Here is a 21,591-nt window from a genome sequence, read left to right on the forward strand (position 1 = left end):
ACGAAGTCACATCCTCGAGTTCATTAAAACAAGCCTCAGTGAGCGGTCGCCCACCCTTCGGCAAGATCTCATCACCAGAGGATGCAGGAGACCGACACCAGGCACCGGCTACAAACAGCCCAGCTACCCCCCGTCACCCTCACAGGCACCACCACCTCCCTGCTCTATTTTATTATCTTCTGACTGTGCTGTGAGAATCACTGCTCTCTGAGGACATGAGCTCCATCTTCGCTTTTCAGGCTCAGGGGACAGTCCACCTTGGCTCTTCCACCTGATGTTATCTTTGTCGGAGTTCCCATTAATTTTAAGTAGAAAAGACTACTTTGGAGTACATAAGAAAAGACATAAAATTGGCGTATTTCTCCTTCACATAAGGCAGTGGTTGAAGAATGACCCAAAAATAAAATTTTGATGATAAAAAAGGTACTTGCCAAACATCATCTGTGCTCCACAGCCTCTCCACAGTTATCCCACAAGGTACCCGCAGCCTCGAAGTGAAACAATGGGAGCCATTTCCAAGCACTAAGTCACCGATGGAGAGGGCTTGTCTCTGCTTCAGGACACGAGGATCAAAGGTGCTTTCTCTGGGAAGTGGAAAGGAGAGTTCTTTATATTCAGAAGGCTGCATCATGAACTGGGTACAAAAAGATAGCTCTGCACATGGTGAAAAAACAGGATGCACAAAAGGATGACAGAAAGTCCCAACCCACCAACCTCCAGCCCTGGAAGGAAAAAAGGTTGATCCTGCAAGGTCATTCCCAAAAAAATGAATGTCGATTTCTGTTACCCAGTTTCCAAACATTCAGCTCAAAGGGAAGCAGGCATTCACAGCTCACAGAAATCTTGAAGTTCAGGGTTTATAATGTACAGTTTACTCGGGATTTAAATAAATGGCCACTAAGTAACTTGAGCAAGTCATCAAACATCCACCTTTCACTCAAAGCAGAAGTGCAGGACTATGCACTTCTTACAGTGGATCTAGGAAAAAGCTAATAATAAGTGTGAAAAACAAATAACAAAATCCAAGTAATTGCCACCCACTATTGTATTTCCAAACTGATTCTTACCTATAATAATCAGGAAGAGATTTAAATACATACAGTTTCCTTACAATTCTCAACATGAACAGTCCAAATGTTATTTTTATATGAACATGGTTAATTCCCTTCTTCCTCACCATGTTTATCATCCATAATATCTGTAAGGTCTATTACTAGCATCTAATAGAATCATAGAATCATAGAATAGTTTGGGTTGGAAAGGACATTAAGATCATCCAGTTACAACCCCCCTGCCATGGGCAGGGACACCTCACACTAAACCATCCCACACAAGGCTTCGTCCAGCCTGGCCTTGAACACCACCAGGGATGGAGCATTCACGACCATCCTGGGCAACCCATTCCAGTGCCTCATCACCCTTACAGTAAAGAATTTCCTCCTTATATCCAATCTAAACTTCCCCTGTTTAAGTTTGAACCCGTTACCCCTTGTCCTGTCACTAATGATCAATACCATGAAATCCTCTTATGACAGCAATATGCTCAAAAGATGTTAGATAAAATCCTGAAAGTTATAAACGTCAGTGGGAGTCTGAGTAAGGCACCAAAGCAAGGCCTAAGCAAGGACTTCTTCTCATTAATTATTTTCAGTATGTAATCATATTACTCTAAGTTGGCAAAAATAGAGCAGAAAGCCAAAGAGATAAATAATTGGGTCTAATCTGTCCTTTTCAGTGGCACTACAAGAATAAGCATAGCATGTGTTGCTCAAGGGATTGCAAACAATGGTTATGGGGTACACAGCAGTGTCTTTCCCACTGAAGTGCATTCCTCCCTCAATTGAAACATTGCCCTCTGTAACAATTGAGAAAAGGAAGTGCAAAATACGGCATCCAATTGAGATTACAGATGTTGTTTTCCACATGCGGTGATGTGCCGCTACATCTGCTTCTGCAGACCCCTCTTGGGACCACTGGTGAAAAAGAATGGGTGGTGGGGAGGTCACAGATGTTCTCACAGGTCACAATAGAATAAATGAAAAATACCACCCCTGAGGGTGACACGAATAAGATCATACAAAAATTCAGATATCAAAATGGCTAAAATCAGTACGTGACTTAATGGCCATGTTCTGCATTAGGTTTATTTTCCAGGACAAATGCAAAGGCCAAAAGCAGCTGGGCAATGCAAAGGATGCAGAGCTGCAGGTGATTAAGAAAAACCCATGCTACAGAGAAAAAAATTACCCTCTTTATAAAACCATAGAAGCAGCAACATAACAAAGCCCCAGAGAACATCACGCTTGAGTGTCAATATGACAAGTGAGAAATTATTGCAAGCATCTGCTAGGATCACTCTTCAGAGAGAACAACCGCTGAACGCATTTCTGCCCCTCTTATGTATGATGCAGAGACAAAAAAGGAGCCACCTGAAATCTCTTCTCTTGGTCAGTAACAGGCAGTGTAATTTCCATGCTATCCAAAGAGAAATAAAGGCACATTAATAGCTAATATAGAGAAAAATACGGATGGAAAAAAGTCACCAGTACTCTTAATTTTAACTAAATAGCCTCACAGTTGAATAGAGTCATCATCCAGCAGTTGTTATGGCAATAAAGCTTTCCCCTGCGTCTCTATTCCACCCACCCATTCAAGGTATTTTGGAGGCACTGCCACCAAAATCATATCTCCACTAACTTTTAACTTACGTTTTAGGACCTTCTTAGAAACCGCTCCAGAGCTGTACCATGGCTGTTCCTCAGGCCTCCTTTCAAATGTTCTTTATATTCCAGAAATCAGTGGTTGTGTCCTGGAAAAAAAATGCTTAATCTTATGCTTCTAAAGGTGAACTTTATATTAAAAAAAATAAACCAAATTCAGGACTTTAAAATTATAGAGGAGTAGGGGATGTTCTGTAGCTTTTGCCACACAAGTTATCTTTCAGAGGGAAGGAGGGTCTGTGAATCAGGTTTTAAGAACAAGGTTTCTTAAAATCTCAGGCCAGATCAATTCCTAACATTGTTCCACTTACAATGGTGGAAATACTCTATGAATGAAGATTTTGTAAAGGACTTCTTATTGCAACAAAACCAAATTGTACTCGAAGTGTTTCAGGATGGGAACTTGCATTGGAAACAAAGGATAGGAGCAGGGGGGACTCCCACCTAGGGAGCAGGAAATCAGAGAGGAGCAGTTAATGGTTCCTTTCCATTAACACTCTGGGTAACCCTGTTAACCCCATGATGACCACTTCAGTACAGACACAGCTGTTCGCTCTCAGAAAGCTGGCTTGGAACGGACTCCCCTGACCTCCGCGTCTGAGGCTGGAATTACTGCTGTTACACTGCTGTTTGCCTCTGGTGTTCCACTAAAGACAGATATAATCAAGAAAAGGTTTCCTTATTTTAGTTAAGTCCAAATTGCCTGACAATGCATGAATTAAAATCACTCAATCCATTTCATAAACTGCCCTCTGTAAACCACTAGTATTTCCACATCGTTATATGGTACATTCAGTAATCTGATTGCCTTGGGAATATTTGTTTTTCCAAAACTTGTGGCCAAGGTACATAAGATTAGATCAGACACAGCTTGTCTAAGAATGCTGTAATGTGGGTGTACAGTATAGTTGCCAGGTTTGAGTTACAGGTAAAAGTTCTCTTTCAAACTTTTCCAGCCAGGGGCTCAGTTATCTGAAGTTGTCTGTTGCAGCGTTTGGCACTTTTCGCTTTGTTTTGCTCTTGGCCTCCTAATACTGGAGGATCAACACGGGAAGTATTTGTATTGCACACCTCACCGACTGCATGCCTGATCCTTACCTCAGCAAAACTTGGGATGTTTTCTAGGTCCTCACAATGGCAGAACACAAGTCTCCCCGGGATTCGCGCTCTTCTGCTGGGATTTTCTCACCATTCCGCATGTTAACATGAACCAACAGCTGGGTTTAAGAGATCTGATATAAATAGTAACATCATGCTGCGAGCAAGCTTCTTGGAAAGTAAAGAAAATATGTTATTTAATGCACTCTGACATTTGCCTTTCCTCCCTTTATTCCTAAGCTGCATTTCTGTAAACACCCATAATGACAAATGTAAAGAAGTTGACTTGTTCATGTAGACATAACAAGTGCTGCCCTGAGCCCAGGAGATGATATCCAGAACAGCTTACCTCTCCCCTCAGCCAGACAGCTGGCAAATTCTGCGCAGTAGGAAAAGCACTCGGAGCGTGGATGGAAATTCCTGCTTCCAACAGCATTCAAGATTACAACCTTTGGTATTTTATTTTCTTGGTCGCTCTGTGTTGCTTCAGAAACTTCCTGCTTTTGCCATATCTTTCCATTCATTAAAACTGCAGCTTGCAATTAAACATTCTGACATAACATAGCTGAGATTTTTTGGCAGCAGCCTTAACCAGAGGTTTTCAGAGTTTCCTGCAGACGGCTTTAAATTCTCATATCCTCATGAATGCTTGCCACCTTCTTTTAATAACTTGAAAAAATCAGCCTCTCTTAGGAACTTCATTGTTTCTGTATTTCCCCAGCACTCATTTACTGCTTTCAGAAATGTGTCATGCACATGTATATTTATAGAGAGAGCAAAGTGTACATATGCACGGTATAGTTTGACATCTTATAGAGAACACACAGATTGCATAGCAGATCTAAAGAAAAATAGTTACGTTCAATGTTTTTGTTATTAGAATGCACTTTTCTCTTCTGATGGCATTGTATTATTTCACCCCTCAAAAAAAAACCCAACAATAGTATTTACCATGTTAGTCCAAAACTGCAGGCCTTCATCCGATAATGATTTTGTAGCTTTATGCATACTATGACTGTCAGATATTGCAACACTAAACTACTATTTTTACTCAACAAAGTATTTCTTAGGTAGATCTTGCCCTTTTTTCGAAGAGCTAGAAATCACTTAAAAGAATTTTAAAGTTACCTGCATTCTTAAGGTATAGAATATATTTTATCATTTGGAGACCTGTGCAAACACTGCTTGCCATTATCTGTAATACAGATTCAAAACTGATTTTAGAAGAGGTCTTTTTAAATGTTCAAACTGACCTTAAAGTCTTTCTTCTTCTAACATTACCTGGCAAATAAATTCTTAAAGGGACATTATCAATTTAAGAACTGTGTTTTATTCTGGAAGATTTTCTAAGGGATTAAAGAGAAAATGTCTCCTTTTTACCCTAAGTTTAATTTCTATATTTGACAGCAGTATGTGTGGTCAGTATCCCATGCTGTTAAGAAACAAAAAGGACAGAAATAGATATAGGAGACCATCATACCTGGAAAGACTTTGAACTACTTTTTTAAGTAGGTTTGAAGTTGATGGAGCCTCTTCAAGTGACAAAAGACTCATGGAACTCTTAAAAGCCAGATAAGTTGCTCCTGGCTTGCACAAGGGACCCTCAGCTCCCACTGCAATCAGTTAGAGCTGCTCTTAAAATGTAAGTTTAAGCATTATTTTTCCTGCATTTACCTGCTTTGCTGTAAATGCCACTGACCAAACTGCACATGTGAAAAGGCAGCTTTTATTGTCCTGACCTTGTAAGCTTCATCCCCAGAGCCCACAGTGGCTCTGTTATAATGTGTAAGGCATAACACAGAAATTTCAAAGCAGTTAACTTAAGAAATAAAGTTAAATTCTTAAGCTTAGGCAGTTTATAAGGTGCATTTTGAGCCTATTGTAACTGAGTCCAGACTCCCTCAGTACAAATATGTCATTGGTGTATTTCCCATTGATTCCTTTGGGGGTACACATAGGATGATCCCACAGGATCCCTCTGGCCCCTTCAGGTAAAGGCAAATATGCCATTGATCTCTGCTGAACGTTTGCTTTTGTTTGGAAAATAAGTTTAAAAATCCAACCAGCGTGTTAACGTGGATCAACTGGTGCACATTTCAGAGTTCTGTATCTGAACAGGCATTTGTTAAGGGGTTTATGGTTTTCTTGGCTGTGATTTAGGATTATTGCATACTTTCTCAACCCTTTACTAAAAATAAGCTCAGTTCGAACCATGAAATGCGGCAGCACATTTGTTGCAATCTCTGAGGATGGTTTCTTATCTGTCAAACAGTTTAGAAGACAAACTGGCACTGAGACAGCTCACCTGTTTTCCGTGGTTACTTACTTGATGGTAAACTACTTCACAGACCCTGCTGTAGCATCTAGGACAAGTGCTTTGAGACAAAGCTCTGATACACATATAAACAGGTCACCTCATCCTAAAATGCCATTTCATTTCCAAGCCAAGCCAGCTGGCTTTGGACAGAAAGTTCTTTTCTACTTGCGTGGGCAAACTTTATCGCCTTCCCATCCTTTTTCTCTTGCTGTCACATTACTGCAGAGGTGGCGGTGGCTGATAGCAGAGTGAGAAGCAGTGTTCAAAATGTGTCCGTGTTAGCAGAGATAATAACGCCTGGTCCTGCAGCCATGTGTTGAATCAATCCGTGTGATCTCACATAACCTAATCAAATGTCTTCCCTTTCATTATATGGAAGTAGAGAAAGACTGACTGAGATTGAGTTCAAGATACTGAATAAAAAGGAAAAGCATGCAAAGTTGTGGTGTTTGGTCCTGTGTTTCACTAACCTCAGTCATCGCTTGAAAGGGTCCAGGCTCATCCTGGGTTTGGAACTTTTCTATCTTTCATTTCAGTTTTGCAAATCCTGGTGTGCTGCTTGTTGGAAAGGAGCAAATTTCCCCTTAGCTCTCCTACAAGGATGAAGTAAGACAACTAGTGTTATCTGGGAGGAAAGCTGAAAGTTTGGGATTGTTGGGTTTCTTCTGTTGTTTGTCTTGGGTTTTTTTCCAGTGGTTCTTAAGAAAGATACAAGTTGATTTTTTGACTGGACTCTAAAATGAAGGGTCCTCAAGCTTCTTCATTACATATTGCTTTATGAAGGCAATGGAAAGTCTCTTATTCATTCAAAGATTTGGCCTGCAAAAGATTTGACCTAAGCAGAGTAAACTAAGCAGTAGGTATAGTTTAACTGGTGTAGAAGTAGTTTAAATCTGTTTTGTTACACTTTAGCAGAGCTGAACTGTTCTCAACTAGGTTAAAACCATTATTGCAATGGAAGCCAGGCTCTGAATTTACTGTGCCTTCACTATACCTTCCCCCAGGCAAAAGAGGACAAGGCTACCTCAAATCATCTAGCATTTCCTGCAGGTACGTGTATGGGAAAAGCTGACACACAGAGACTTGTTATCCCCATGCCAATTTGTCCACGTGTCCATATCCATAGTTACACTTCTTTATGTAACACCAGTTTAAAATGATACTTTCATGGTCTGAATACATGACTGAGTGATCTCATTCACGTACTGACATGCTTGACAACTTACCATGCATCAACTGAGCCATGGTAATTGACCATGTGTGTTTGCTCTTAGCCTGTGGCCATCTCAGATGGAAGAAACCAGTTTAGACTTTTCCTTTTCTTGGCCCTGAGGTTAAGCTGACACACTGAACCACACATTTGCTGCAGGCTAAAGCAAGGCAAGCTGCAGTTACCGTGCCTCAACTGATGTGCGGTAACTCGTTCAGTTGCTGGAACCGGACAGCATGCCTGAGCTGTTGGCTGAAATGGGATAATTGAGGGCATAAATCAGGTGTTAGTTCAGCTCAGTGCAAGCCAATTAGGAATGGATTGAAGGTAAATAGACACAAATCACTCTTAGTGCAGAATAAAAGTGGCTACCCAGCACTAGCTTAACTAAATCCAATACAGCTTAATCTAACATAAATGGAAAGACTTTCAATTAGCCATAAAAAGCCAAAAATCTTCTGTGCATTGTGTAGAGTGTGTGCATTCACTTCAGGCATCAAATCAACTGGACACATAAACAAAGAAAATGAGCCAAATTCACTGTGCTCTGCAGACAATGTAGAGAGAGGGACAGAGGTGACTGCGAAAGCAGCAGCACGGTCTCTGGCTCTCATGGCAGATTGGGTACACTCTAATTTCCAGTTGCAAACTGCTGAAGGCAAGAGTGGGTATTCTGCCTCGTCCCAGAAATGTGCACTCTGCCATCATCTAATAACGAGGATGTAACAATGCTAACACAACCCTGGTAAAAGTCGATCATGAACAAACATGGAACAGCTGAGTTTGTTTTCATTCCTTGAGCTTGATGAAAAGTATTAAGGATCAGAAGATGATATAGATATTGAAAAGTAATTCTAGATTTCATAAATTTTAATGAACTAAGTGTTATTAGAAATTCAATCTAGCAAAAAAAAAAATCCTTAATGAATAAAAAGCAAATAAAACTTGATTCTCTCAAATGGCTTCACCCTTCTGCTTTAGAAACTGTTACTGAACTCAGGGAAGCAGAGTTGGAATTAGTCATATAGGGACAATTCTTCAAATCCTTTACCGATGGGAGATTGACTTGAATGAAGGAATCTGGCCCCCTAGTTCCCACTTCCTGGCTGAGTTATCTCTTCTAAGAAATTCTTTTATGGAGCATGTCCGTGGGAAACTAGCCTGAATTCTTTGTGTTGTGTGAGACTTTAGAAGACTCTGTTATGGATCAGCATCCCATGAGGGAGGATACAAGATGCATACGCACAATAAAATGATAGTCTTGCCCCTACAACATACTACATAGTCCTAGTAGCAGGCTGTGCCTCAAATTTATTCCTGTGTGGCTGTTGAGAACCAGTAAGGAGTCATCATGTAGCCTGTGGGAAGAAATGCAGCCTTTCTCATGGCTCATCCATCCAAGGTAAAAATACATTGTCCTCCACGCTATGGGACTCGTGCTCCAAGTGCCCTTTGCCGTGGCATGAATTCTGTTCACTGGGCTTTTTGCTCCTTCCGAGCAGCACTGTAGTCACACTGCACAGTTGCAGCAGACCGCACATTTTGAACACAGGAAAGAAAAAAGCATATTATCATCAAGATAATTGAGTGTTGGAAAGAAAGTTGCCTCCAGCACTTTGTCCAGATTAAAATCTCAATCAGTGCCATTATCTGGGAAGTATCTGCAGTGACACGTGCAAGCTACGCACCCCAGTCAGCAGTCTGACCTATAGCGTTTGCAGGAGCTTTAGCAATTTCTTTAATACCCCTTACAAGTCCTCCATTTAGTCAAAAGCTGAAATGCTGCTCTTTGTGAGACAGAAACTTCTAAAACAGCAGATTGAAGTACTCTGTGTAAATTGAGCAATTTCTGTTAACACATGTCGACTAAACCAGAGCTGCCAATCAGCCAAGCTGCTGCTCTGTGACAACAAACATCTGAGGTACTGGAGCTTGAAGTTAATCGAAGTTATTTATTTTATCATGCAGAACTAAGCCATCACCCATTGCTCTCACAGACATGGTTTCCACCTTCCCCCTCACCCAGAGCACACACGCTCTCTTCTTCAAAAGATAAATGTTATGTACTTAGCCTTAGTATTAACCTTAAAAATTCAGCTATTACAGTTGATGTTTATTCTGCCTCTGGTACCAAATTATGTACACAAGCATAATTTGGGGATCACTGAAGGAACAAAACCCAAATTACAGCTATTGTTAATTCAAGCCCAAGCACTTTTGTTTGTATAAACATGAAGTAACCACAAATACAAGAACTGTAGCTAATACCATTCTCCTCTCATCATGTTAGTGATCTGAAAGGTTCCTTCAGAGGACTGTTATTTAAGAAGTGGTTCAATGGAAGAGTAATTAGTTTGAGAGTGTAGACTACAAGAGTCAGAATTGAGGGGATTAGCAACAGCAAGGACTGCAAAGCCATTTCCCCAGCACCATTTTCTGTACCCTACCACCAGCTGGGGTGTTTTTCTGGTGCATGCTTGTGCTCCCCCATCACCAAGAGTGAAATTATCATTCAGCTGCATTGCTATAAATTTGGACCAGTTCCACCGACTGTTGATACGTTGCCTCCCACTGCCCTGGGGATGCCCGTCACACTGCATGCTCTGTGGGGCTCCTTCTGAACAATGCATAGCTGATCCTTTTCTTCATACCAGCTTGCTCATGAGCCATGCGGTGGCATAACGGATCCAACTTCCTTCTGTGTCCTGAAGACTTTGGCTCGAGTCTTGCCTGCTTGCCATGAGAAGGCTCCAAAATAAGAAGCACATTCAAGCCTGCTCCCTTCTCTACATTTAGTCTTTCTTTTAGTGCTTTACTGTCATCACAAAGCCAGGAGTATGCACTGTCTTACTGCTTATGGAAAAGATAATTTATGCACTGTCCTGAAGATTTCCTCATGTTTGAGCTTTTCTCAACCGATCTGACTTTGCACCTATAGCTTTAGGTGCTTCTGACAGCTCCCTTTTTTCCCCTCATTGTTTTGGTTCGTTAGTTTTAGCACTGCTGACACAAACAGTGCATCTCAAAAGGCATCTTTCCTGTGGGCTCTGTTTACTCGTTAATGTGGCTAAGTGTCATCTGAAGTCCCGGGTGACAGCTCGCTTTGCTTTAGATTGTGGCATTCCCCTATATGATTTATTGTATCTGAAGGAGAGCACAGTTACATCTGTAGGAAAGTGAAGAAGACCCATGGGAAAAGGGGAGTTGTCGGAGTTCTGGCTGAGAGGGGGACTGGGGAATTTGACATTTAGGTTCCTACACAAGATGTAATTTCCAGCTGAATGGCTCAGGCACTTACAGGGCTTCACTTTGGCCCCAGCTGCGCACTAAGTGCAACCGACATCTCTCTTAAAAGCCACTCACAGCAACCTGCCTTGATGTGACTGCTTTGTTTTCAGTAAATAGCAGGGGGGAAAGTTGCTTTAGTCGAGTAGCTGATAGCCCACATGAACTGGGTTGGAGGGTTTGGTCCAGGCCGCTCAGAAAGGAATAAAAGTAGCTGGGGAAAATGGCAGATGAATCTGACAGCTTGCAAATAAAGTTTTACTGGAAACATTTCCCACTGAGTCAATGGCTGTGTAGCTTTTGGTACTGAATTATTGGTAGAGTCCCAGTTCTTGCCAATGAATCACATTCTCCTCAAATCAGGATTAATCAACATGTCATTTAGATGTATTCTCAGACAATAAGCACTATGATATGGATGTCAAACTATTTTAGGTCAGACTGTTTTCTATTTTTAGCTTTTCTATTCCATTCTAGGGCTAATGCCTCAAATTCAGAAAAGGCAATTGTTACAAGATACAAGCAGAATCCTAACACCATGGAGGATCAGTGAGAGTTGTGCCATTGACTCTTACAGGGCCAGGATTTCACCTGATGGGTCTGCTTTGCTTAAAGCTTCATCCCTCAGTAACTGAGACAGTTACTCAAATTCCTGCTTTTAAAATGCTTTATGTTCCAGAAACGTTACAGAAGGGGAAGCATAAGAGCAGGAGAAGGGGGATGTGTGTTTTGAGTGAAAGGAAAAGAGGTCCCTGATTCACTGCACCATGATACTGCCTAGTACACGGTATACTGCATTCTTAGTGGTTGTTGTGGATCCTTGGTATCTTATGTAGCATTCTAAGATAAACAAGACTGGATTTTGTGTATGTACTTACAAATAAACACTGCTGCTTTCTTGTATTATACTTAGGATGTGTACATACGCACATCTATGTACACACACACAGAGTGCTTCCTTCATTAACATTAAAGAATAGCACATGGTGACATTTCTTATGTGAAGCAGCCTTCAAAATGAAGACAATAAAAAAATTTAGGGAGAAGAAGACAGCAAAGGCATCCATCCAAAACAGAGACAGCCTTTCTTCTGAGCTGGACTGCACAAACACATCACATGCACGTGTACACCCTCCTCACAGCTCAGAATTCAATGTGGACAATCAGGTGTCACATTATACGGCTCCTGAGAAACTCGGAGCCAGTGATGACTGAAATCAAACCCTCCCTGTCCATAATGAGTCACTGCCATCTAAAACAGAAGAGAAACACTGGGTATGCCTACAACAGGGATAGCCAACTGGAGGCCCACAGAATTTGGATGGAGCTCATAAATCAGTTTTATTTGGCCACCGAGAAGCTGGCTGGCTCTGAGGCCAACCATGTGGTATTGCTCTTCCTGCCTGGGGCAGGATGCACAGTGAGTTCTGTCTGCCTGATCTTCATGGGGTCAGCTAATGTGCCCTATTGAAAAAACCCCAGCTTTCCAAATCCTATGCAAGCTGGCTGTCCTGGTCTACATGCCCTTCTGCATGCAGATGAAAACTTGCTTCACTCATGGTCTAGAGCTGGCCACAGCCCTGAGCTCAAGCTAATATCCTGCCTCTCAGCAGGCCACAGTAATTTGGGCATGTAGCACATTAGCTGCAGCTACATGGCTTCTGGTTCTCTTGGACAGCGGCCAGAGTAAGCTCGTATCTGCCTTCAAAAGACCATGTAGACATAGCTTATGTAGCTGGTAGTCAGAAGACCTATGACAGGAGTGGAAAAATACTGCTCCTGCACAGTGGAAAGCAGGAGCAGAGCTTGTGCATTCCAGTCTCTCAGTGCCTTTTCCAAGTCCCAGGGATCCTTACTTCTGACCAAGGCTACAGAGTCTGACTAGATAGGCCTAAAAGGCAGTGAGTTCTGCCTTTGTCAGCGTGCACCAAACACACAAATGCCCACGCAGCAGATCACAAAGTACCTGGCTGCTTGAGATTCAGTCACTCAAAACCCTGCCTAATTTCTCATATTAAGTCTCCTAATCTCCAGGCTATCATTCCTTTTTAAACTGCCCCATTGATTTAGTAGGGTCTTTAAAAAGAGCATTAAAATTATTCCCCCTCTGCAGCACAGTTCTGGTTCATTAATTACTTCACATTACCAACATAAAACTTGTAAAGCGAGAGAAAATTGCAGCCCTCACTTGCAATTGCTATCACATTTTGTGATCCCGGCGTCAGGGACTGGCTGTACTCTGCAGTTACAGCCCCTGCCCTCAATGCTCACTGCACAAACACACTCAGAGTCACTCACTGCTTTGAAAATAATTACAACCCCATGTTGTGTATTGGGGCTCTTTACACTCTGCTCATAAGAAATCTCTTTGAAGCTGTAACCATATGAGTGCAAATCAGCTTTTAGGGTAATTTTGGATTCTCTTTAGGCATTTTCTTTCCTCCTTTCTCCATGGCTGTTCTGGTCTCTTTGCTCAGCCATGCAGCGTTCCTCTCTTGTGTATACAAGTAATAAAAAGATGTATTTTCTTTTAGCAATCCACCAACATTGCAGATTAAGAGATGGCTTCTCTTCATCTGTTAAGCATTATGAGCTGGACTGGAGATAACAAGCGTCAAAGCTACATCCTCATTGACTGTACTTAACTGTAATCCACAGCGGAGGTGGATGGCACCTCTCCCAGGTGTGACAGCACACAGCCTTGACCCTGTGGTGGAGGGAACACAAACAGGTATTGAAGACTCCAGTGCATAGCCTGGGTGCAGAACTGCTGTTCCACGTCGAGCCCATGCACTGGGGGATTCTCCTCTCCAGCTGTTGCGTGGACCCTCTGCAGAAACACCAGCCACCAAGGCTGTGCTTGCCACAGCTCACCTTCACCTCTCACTGCAGTTTTCCATGGTCTCCAGCTTCTTCCCTTCTACATCTCACCCTCTAACCGGGGAGCTGGCGAAGCTGAGTATCAACTGCCTCTTCCTCAGCCTTAGCAGAAAGGGAACAGCAGAGTGATCATCCTCACAGTGAGTCAGTGCTTCTTGCTGGAGGATGCATGACTCACAAGTCCCCACACGGCTGCCTCCCTCCCCCATTGCCGTGCCTCACCTCCAGCCTCTCCTGTGCCAATCCCACCTTTACAGAAATCATCCCTAGTCATTAGTCCTTCCTGCCATTACCTTCTTTGCTATAATAAGCCTGGGGACAAGGTAAAAAAAAAAAAAAAAAAACTTAACAGGACTCCTGTTTTCATAGCAGAAAAGCAGCTCTATTTGTTGTCAGCACACAGATATATATCTCCTGGCCCCTCTGGCTGGGCACATAAAATGTGCAGCCACAAACCCATCTGCAAAGTGACTTTCAAGTGAGGCCTATTAAAAACAGCAATTCCCTGCTCTAATACATTCGTTCTGGGCCACAGGGAAGATCCCAAAGGTCTTCAGCTTTCTCTTCACCCCGTTGTTAGGATTTCTCAGGGGTATTTCTGTGAAGAACCCACTCCACTAAGTAGTTATGAACCTGGATTAAGGAGAAGCAGTAACTGCTGATTGAACCAAGAGGAGAATCAATGAGGCAGTGTTAGAAATCAAGGAACAGAGTACTTTTTCCCCCCATCAGTTCCAGTGCAATGGTGTTCACTGTTTGCTTCCTGACTTTTACAGAACCCAACTTATTCTCATCTTACCCCACTGGGCTGATTTTCTTCCCAGAAACAAAGTAATGGCTGCTTGGGATCACTCCAGGAAGCAGTCAGGAAGGAAAAAAGCGCCTATGTTTTAAACCACAGAGAGGACAACCGGCTATAATACAGAAATGGTGACAGGAGAGCTTCGTGGCCTTTGCATAGAGAAGTGTTGGAGGTTTCTACCTTTTGGGACCTACAGAAAATAACAGATACAACTTTTGCAAACACCAATTCATGGATTAGTGCCAGATTTGCAACACAAACATGCCAACTATGGACTCCAACCCAAGCAGGACTACAGTTAGCAGCCACCAGCAGCAAGTGTCATTCATGTCTGCTGGGGGAATGGGAGGAAGAGCCCTAAAGCCCTCTGTGGTGGGGTCCTTAATGGATGTGCTAATATTTAAAGAGGTCCAGGGAGAGCACAAGCTCTGCATGGGGCCTCTAGGTGTGACAGCCATACAGACAATAACTCCAGCATAAGGGAGGTGATGTCTACACAGGGAGGGACTTGCCCTGCCTCAGCCCACACTGTTTTCCCAGGAAAAGAGGCAGCTCAGCATCCCATGCTCTTTGGAACATATCTCTTGCTGGCAATAATCACACGTTGCCAACATTAAAAGCAAAACTTGCCATTTGCCAGGCCTGGTTTCTCTAGAAAATCATCAGAACACATTAAAAACCAAAACCCCAGCACATTTGTGTGACTTTGCAGTGACACTTTGCCGCAGCCTGAGCTGGACCACTCATGCCAGTGCCAGCACGTACCCCAACACCAAATAGGACAAACCCTGCTGGTGTGGGATCCATAAGAGGACAGAAGCCACAAGATCAGCTCATCCAACCTCAAAGCTGGCCAGTGGTTGCAAGAGGGCATCTGTGAATAGAGTGATACAGAGAGAATTCCTTTGCTTTAGAAACGGTCCCTGCCCAATGGAAATGCTGAACAGTAGCTTGGTTCTCTTGCAGTGAAATCTTTTGCCTAGAGCTGATTGGGATTAGCTAGTTACAGGGCAGCAGGCATGACACATCTTTGCCACGGCTTAAGCGAACAGAGACTGCACTCCTTGGGGCAATCCCTGCCTCTCCCTCAATCTTGTACACCACCCCACACACACAAAATAAGGCATGGTATAAATAACAGCTCTGTCTTTCTCCTGCTCTAAAATGAAGCAGTTTAAAACAAAAGCCTTTCTTACAGGGAAGAGCAGAAAGCCAGTGTTTTGAAGCCGTTTTTCTTCTCACTTGTTAACATTAAGCCCAGCCTTCTGCTCATAAATAATGCATATGACCTCTTTTTCCTCAATTACACAGTAGTGTCAGATTCCACACTCTGCCTTCCCAGAGTCACTTTCTCTCCCTTCTGGAGACAGCAAAGCCCACTTGGATGTCTGCAAGAGCCACAGATTCATTAGACATGAAGAGGATCCTTTCCATATACCAGTTAAAAGATACACAACACCTCTGTCTTGGAGTTTCAGTCATTATTCCTTGCTGGACTGAAATGCTGGATGGCAATGTGCTTACAGTAAATAGGTTTTACCTGATCTCAGCACTCGTGGCACAGATTCTAAACACCCTCCAGGATGCAAAGATGAGCTGGGTGAGAGGGTCACTGCATAGCTGATGAGCTGGAGTGGAATGAAGACAATGCTCCTGCAGGCCTAGCAGGGAGACAGAAAAATGATGGGGAATTCAGTTTGTCAGGTGAGTCAAAGATGTGAAAACAAATGAAAACAACCCCTCTTCTTCTCCTGCCCACTATCTCTTTTGATTAATTTAAACTTATTGAGATGAGAAGCCAAGATTTCTGGTTTGCTATCAACAGCTTGCTGTCTATAGATACTGACTCATTAGAGAGGCTGCCTGCTTTTGTGCCTTAAACGAGGCAGCCAGAAAATGTTAGACTGAAGTATTGCCTGTTACAGATTGACAACATTTAAAACCTAGATGGCCAAGCTACTGATACAATTTCCATACTCATTAACCATGACATCTCCTGTTCTCCCCAACAGCATGCTGTCAGATTCAGCCGGACCAAGAACCTGTCTGAGCTGCCAGAAGTCATTTCTTTACTTCTCCGTGGATTGGCATCGCCTGAATGTACTCCTACCCCTCAGAGCAGAAGTTTAGAGAAATCTCTTTCCCGTTTCCCAGCTGTGCATCTTGCCTGCCCTGCACACACACACACGGTCTATTAGCTGTCCACAGCTATGCCCATCTAACTGGCAAGCTGCCTGTTCACAAGCTGCTCCAACAATTGCCCTTGAGCCTAAGCCAGTGCCAAGTTCCCTCTCAGGAGTTCATGCTCTGAGCTAGCACTAACACGATCGTACTGCATGGCTTCACCCCGCACAGTGCTGACAATGACCTCTTAGGGACCCCAGGTTTGCTGACGGCAACAAGCTCCTGAGTATATTCCAGGCTAATATATGCCAGGTTGTATTGTCACAGCCCTCTCATGGACCAGCAATCTGTCAATAGCAGAGTTAAGCTTACAGATGCAGTGTGACACAGGAATCTAGGACTCTGCGAGTTCTTGGTGCGAAAGACTGTTCCATACACAATGTGATACTGGAGAACAACACAGACACAGAGGCAAAAGGTGGGTGCTAGGCTGGGGCACAAAACCTTACATGGGCATTTTGAAAGGGAAAAAGTTTAACTGCTGGTAAAAGGGGAACAACAGCATTTCCAAATAACTTTTCTTACAAGGAGAATAACTTTACCCACTCACAAATCCCATCTGTGAACAGGAAACAGCTTCACAGGCTCCTACAGGCGGCCAGGGTGAATGCCAAAGCGTCAGAGGGTGGGTTACCCTCAGTGCTTCACAGCTGAAGTACCATTTGCTTTATAGCAAAAGCCAATATTCACTGAGAAAGAAAAAAGGAAGAAAAATAACTCTGTACCGCCAGCCATGGGTATTCATCTGTAAAAGGGCACAACTAAGTTCTGGTCCTGACACTGCAAGTGTATGATTAATGCTACTGAGTGCAACAGCGTCAACAGGAAAAAAATGTTCTCACCCACCTTGTATCTCTTGGGAGAACAAATCATGTCAGCCTGTGCAGTCAGCATCGCCACAACACATACGCCAGGCTATCAGGATGCCTGAGGTGAAGCTCTTGCTAGTGCTTGTTGCCTCACAAGGCATGTTCCTGGCATAAGAGGAGCAGTGTATTAGCGGCACGTATCACGTACCATTGATAACTGCTGGTCGTCCCACACGCACAGGCTCATCGTAGGTCAAACTACTTTCGCTGGTGTCAACTCTGCTCATGTTCAACAGGAAACAGCATGAAGATGCTTTCGCTTCACATTCTAAAGCTGGAAGAATGGAAATACATTTATATCTTAAAAATTTTGCTTGAGGTATGAAACTGGTCCAAAAAGCTTCAGATTGAAGCTGCTCAAAGGAACAAAGAAGAAGTCTTTCTGACAGACTCAGAACCCAGTCAGGAACAATGGGGCTTAGATTTAAAACACAACCCAGAACTGAGTTCTTGCAGTTCCTGGAAAATATGAATACTGGACTGGTGCATTTTTTTATTCACTATTATTATCTCCCATAGACATTCATCCTGATCTTAACATCTTTATTGTCCACACAGAGCAAGTTTCCTCTCAAAGAGAAATGAATGTTCCAGTAGATTTCCTTAGACAAAAACATAGAAATCAGACAAAAAAAGACCCCTTCATAACTTTTTAAAAAGCATACACTTGGTGTTGTGATTCAAAGTGCTCTTTGTTTCACTAAGGACAAATACTGAATCTTACAAAGAAAAAAAGCAAAAGTAAGAAAGAAAACTGCTGTCATACACGGGTTAAATCACAATTGCCGTCTTCCAGCAATGATTCCAGACTGATTACACTGAGGGGCAAACACTAGGTAAAGTCAGGGTTGTTATTTCGCCTCAAGGACAACAGATCTTTGTCCTGAACCTTGCAGTCAATACCTATAAATATTCTGAATGCTGTCAGAAAATTGTGAAAACCCCTCTCTCTCAGGGACACAAACATAAGACCTTCTGCTCTTCAACACCATAGCAAAGCGAGAAGCGACAATTCACTTCTTAGAAACGTAAGACAATCGTTTTGCATGCTGTTCATCTGATGTAAAAGATCTTTTTGTCTGCAATGAGGCTTAAATCCTTTCAGCTGCACTTGTTAGCAATGGGGACACGGAGACCAGTATTATCTTAAAGCCCTCTGCATGCCACCCTCTACAAGGAGAGTTAGACCTGCTCCCACAAAGAGCAATAGCCAGAGCACGTGTCAGGGTAAAGGCTGCTGCCCCAGCTCCTCTGAGCCCTCCATGCCCCATTTTTAAGTGAGGCTCAATTAATCAGCCCTCCTGCAAAAACGCTGTGTGACCTCTGGTGAGTGATGCGGTATAAATCCACATGAACATTTCCTTTATTATCAGTAAATACTTTTGGATTGGTTGAAATTGTTCCTGCCACTGATATCACTGATCTCTGAAGAGATAAACACAAGCTGATTGATGACTTGTCTGCAGGATCTGTTTCAACCACCCCCAGGCAGGATATTTTCCATGCGGGCAATAATAAATCTTACTATTGAATGTCATCAAATGAAAGCAAATTACGGTAAAAATAGGCACAGTTATGTATTTCTTATTATATAATAATAAGGAAAATCTGTCAAAGATTGGAGGAGCTTCCATTTCCATGCACGATTTTTTTTGTAATGTAATCATTCTGCCTTCTTCTAATATATATATTTTTAAAAGCCTTGTATAGCCAAGCAATGTAAAGAAACTATCTCCTCAAAATAGCCTGTCATGTAGTCAGATCTGGAAGGTAAGTTTCTCATCATGACCAAGACTGAATAAGAACAATGTCCACACTCAACAAATACCAGGGCTGCCATTTACTACCCCTTTTTATGTGATATTTTCAGGTATCACTAATGCTATTTTATCCCTTTTATTTGCAGAGGAAGCAAATGCCATCTTTTCTCATCAGCTAATAGAACAGGTATGAGGGAAGAGCTGCCACTCACTCTTATTGCTCCCAATTCTTTTCTCAGAATGACTGTAGAGTTCTAGGGAAAAGTTGTACCTCCATAATGAGAACAGCATTGAAAATGCTCACGCCACGTTATTTGTGCCAAGCTCAGGAATAAAGATCTAACCAGCTTTCTAGGACCTGTTACATACAATAAAGCCAATGCTTTGTACCAGGGTGGCTGTGCTGCAAAGGAAGGAAAAAGTGCAAATCAGAATCTCACATTTAAGATGTGAGCATAAGAAAAACAGCTGTGCAGACAAGATTACAGGTGGTCCGCTTAACAAATCATGTATTTCACCATCATACTGTCTGAACAAAAAAACCCTCTTTGTCTCCAAATGCAATAAACCAGACAAAATGAGGAGAGACAGCAAAAGGACTGGAGAGAAAAACTCATCTGAGGCTCTCTAATCCTGCTGTTTCTGTCCTCAGTCTGCGGAGACCAGGAAGAGTTTGGGCTACAGAGCTTGGGGAGAAAAGTGGCAACAATTTGGTAAGTATGCCCTATGCGATGTCTCCTCTATGCAAAATTTACTGCTCCATTCTGTGTCATTTGTGCAGATCAAAGGTAGCAAGGAGGAAAAGAGAACAGAACAGAGATGGGAGAGCTGTGTAACTTGAAGGAAGCATATCAGCTCCTTAGGGATTGGATAAGCTGTTGGATATGGCCAGCAGAAAGAGTGGATGATTTTATAAAGACTGGAAAAGGCCTCACCACAGTTCTGAGGCCATGGAAGAAAAGACTGGTACTGACAAAATGCAACACCACCGCAGATCTTACGAATAGTCAAGTTGCCATCAATTTTGGGGTGTAGAGCACATCATTAGTACAAGAAACAAAAAGAACAAATCGGCCTGGAGAAAAGAATACTGACTCCTGTGATTTCATTGGCATTTGGGCTGCCACAGAAAGTCTTCTTTTCCATAGTTAAAGTGGGGACTGTTTGATATTGATATGAAACCTGAACACCCAGATCAAAATTTCCAGTCTTCCCTGTTATAATGCAAGCACTGATTTAGCATTCTGGTGATTTCTAGCACTGTGAACATATGTTGAGCTCCCTTGGAACGGGACGTTTTACTCCTTAAACTGGTTTGAGTGTACAGACTGTCATCAGGAGCACAGACTACACCAGGTGAGCTTAGAGTTCTGTTACTAAAGAGCAGCATCGTCTGCTGCAGCTTGAAAGAAGGCACTAAATTAAGCCCCTAAGGCTGATTCTCCTCTGCCATTTAGTTATTAGTTTTGTTCACCCAAATCGTAAGAGAACCTTCATGTTTGTAACAGAGCTGAGAGAAGGCTCCCTGGACCACAAAAAATCCGCTTGGATGTAAAGCTGTTAATTCAAAACTGGCCACAGGAAAGAGAAAAAGGCATCTTTGGAAAGGGCAGAGAACACAAGTGATAATTTCTCCTAGATAACAAGATCATTTTATTTATATATATATATATATGGCAGCAGCTCTGCAATGTTACATGGTGCTGAGTATCAGGGGATAACTACAGACCAGAAAGCCTTCATGAGACTAGAAAGCCTCAGTGAGGTGGCCAGAAGCACCCTGCTCTAGGCAGTCCTATTCTAGACATGAGAAAGCTACTGAAAACCTTTGCCACAGCCCAATTTGATTTAAAACCTACCCAGCTGTGAGCTTCCAGGCACACCCAGCAAATACCACTTCTTCAGCACATCTGGCTAATGCAAACTGTAAGGTCATCTCTGCTACTAGTTTGTGGCTGAGAGACAGAGGCACTTCTCAGAAGCCTACAGCACATGATCTGCAAGAAGGGAAGAAATTCTTTACAATGAGGGTGGTAAAACAGCGGCACAGGTTGCCCAGAGAGGTGCTGGATGCATCAGCCCTGGAGACATTCAAGGCCAGGCTGGATGTGGTTCTGGGGAACCTGATCTAGTTGAAGATGTCCCTGCTCGCTGCAGGGGAGTTGGACGAGATGAGCTTTGAAGGTCCTTTCCAACCGAAATGATTCTGTGATTCTGTAAATAAGAGACTTAGGTTTATTAGGAGGTTATTTTCAAATCCCAACTATTACAGGGCAGGCTCTATGTCTATGATGGACTCATCCAGAGAACATTTTCTCTCCCTGCCCACGTAACTGTGCTTCAGACTGAAACCAAAGCTGTATGGGGGGTAATGAAAGCTGCCCGCATTTTTCAGTTCCATATACAACTCAGGGTTTCAAAAGTGCATGCAAGGAGATGAGCCAGCAATGAGGAGCTGGCCTGACC

The 21,591-nt window shown here is 42.8% G+C and overlaps 2 long non-coding RNA genes across 2 annotated transcripts; both read right to left on the reverse strand.

The window, feature by feature from the left end:
* Positions 1 to 156: 156 nt before the first annotated feature.
* Positions 157 to 5,361, reverse strand: LOC136018752 (uncharacterized). Its single transcript, XR_010614557.1, has 3 exons — positions 3,819 to 5,361; positions 2,709 to 2,809; positions 157 to 584 (listed from the first exon to the last, which is right to left on the reverse strand). It is a non-coding gene; the product is annotated as an uncharacterized LOC136018752 (long non-coding RNA).
* A 7,932-nt stretch (positions 5,362 to 13,293) lies between these two features.
* On the reverse strand, positions 13,294 to 14,398 carry LOC136018753 (uncharacterized). The gene is made up of 3 exons (XR_010614558.1): positions 14,310 to 14,398; positions 13,505 to 13,612; positions 13,294 to 13,337 (listed from the first exon to the last, which is right to left on the reverse strand). It is a non-coding gene; the product is annotated as an uncharacterized LOC136018753 (long non-coding RNA).
* Positions 14,399 to 21,591: the final 7,193 nt, after the last annotated feature.

The sequence above is a fragment of the Lathamus discolor genome, chromosome 8 (assembly GCF_037157495.1).
Source record: "Lathamus discolor isolate bLatDis1 chromosome 8, bLatDis1.hap1, whole genome shotgun sequence".
NCBI classification, from domain to species: domain Eukaryota; kingdom Metazoa; phylum Chordata; class Aves; order Psittaciformes; family Psittacidae; genus Lathamus; species Lathamus discolor.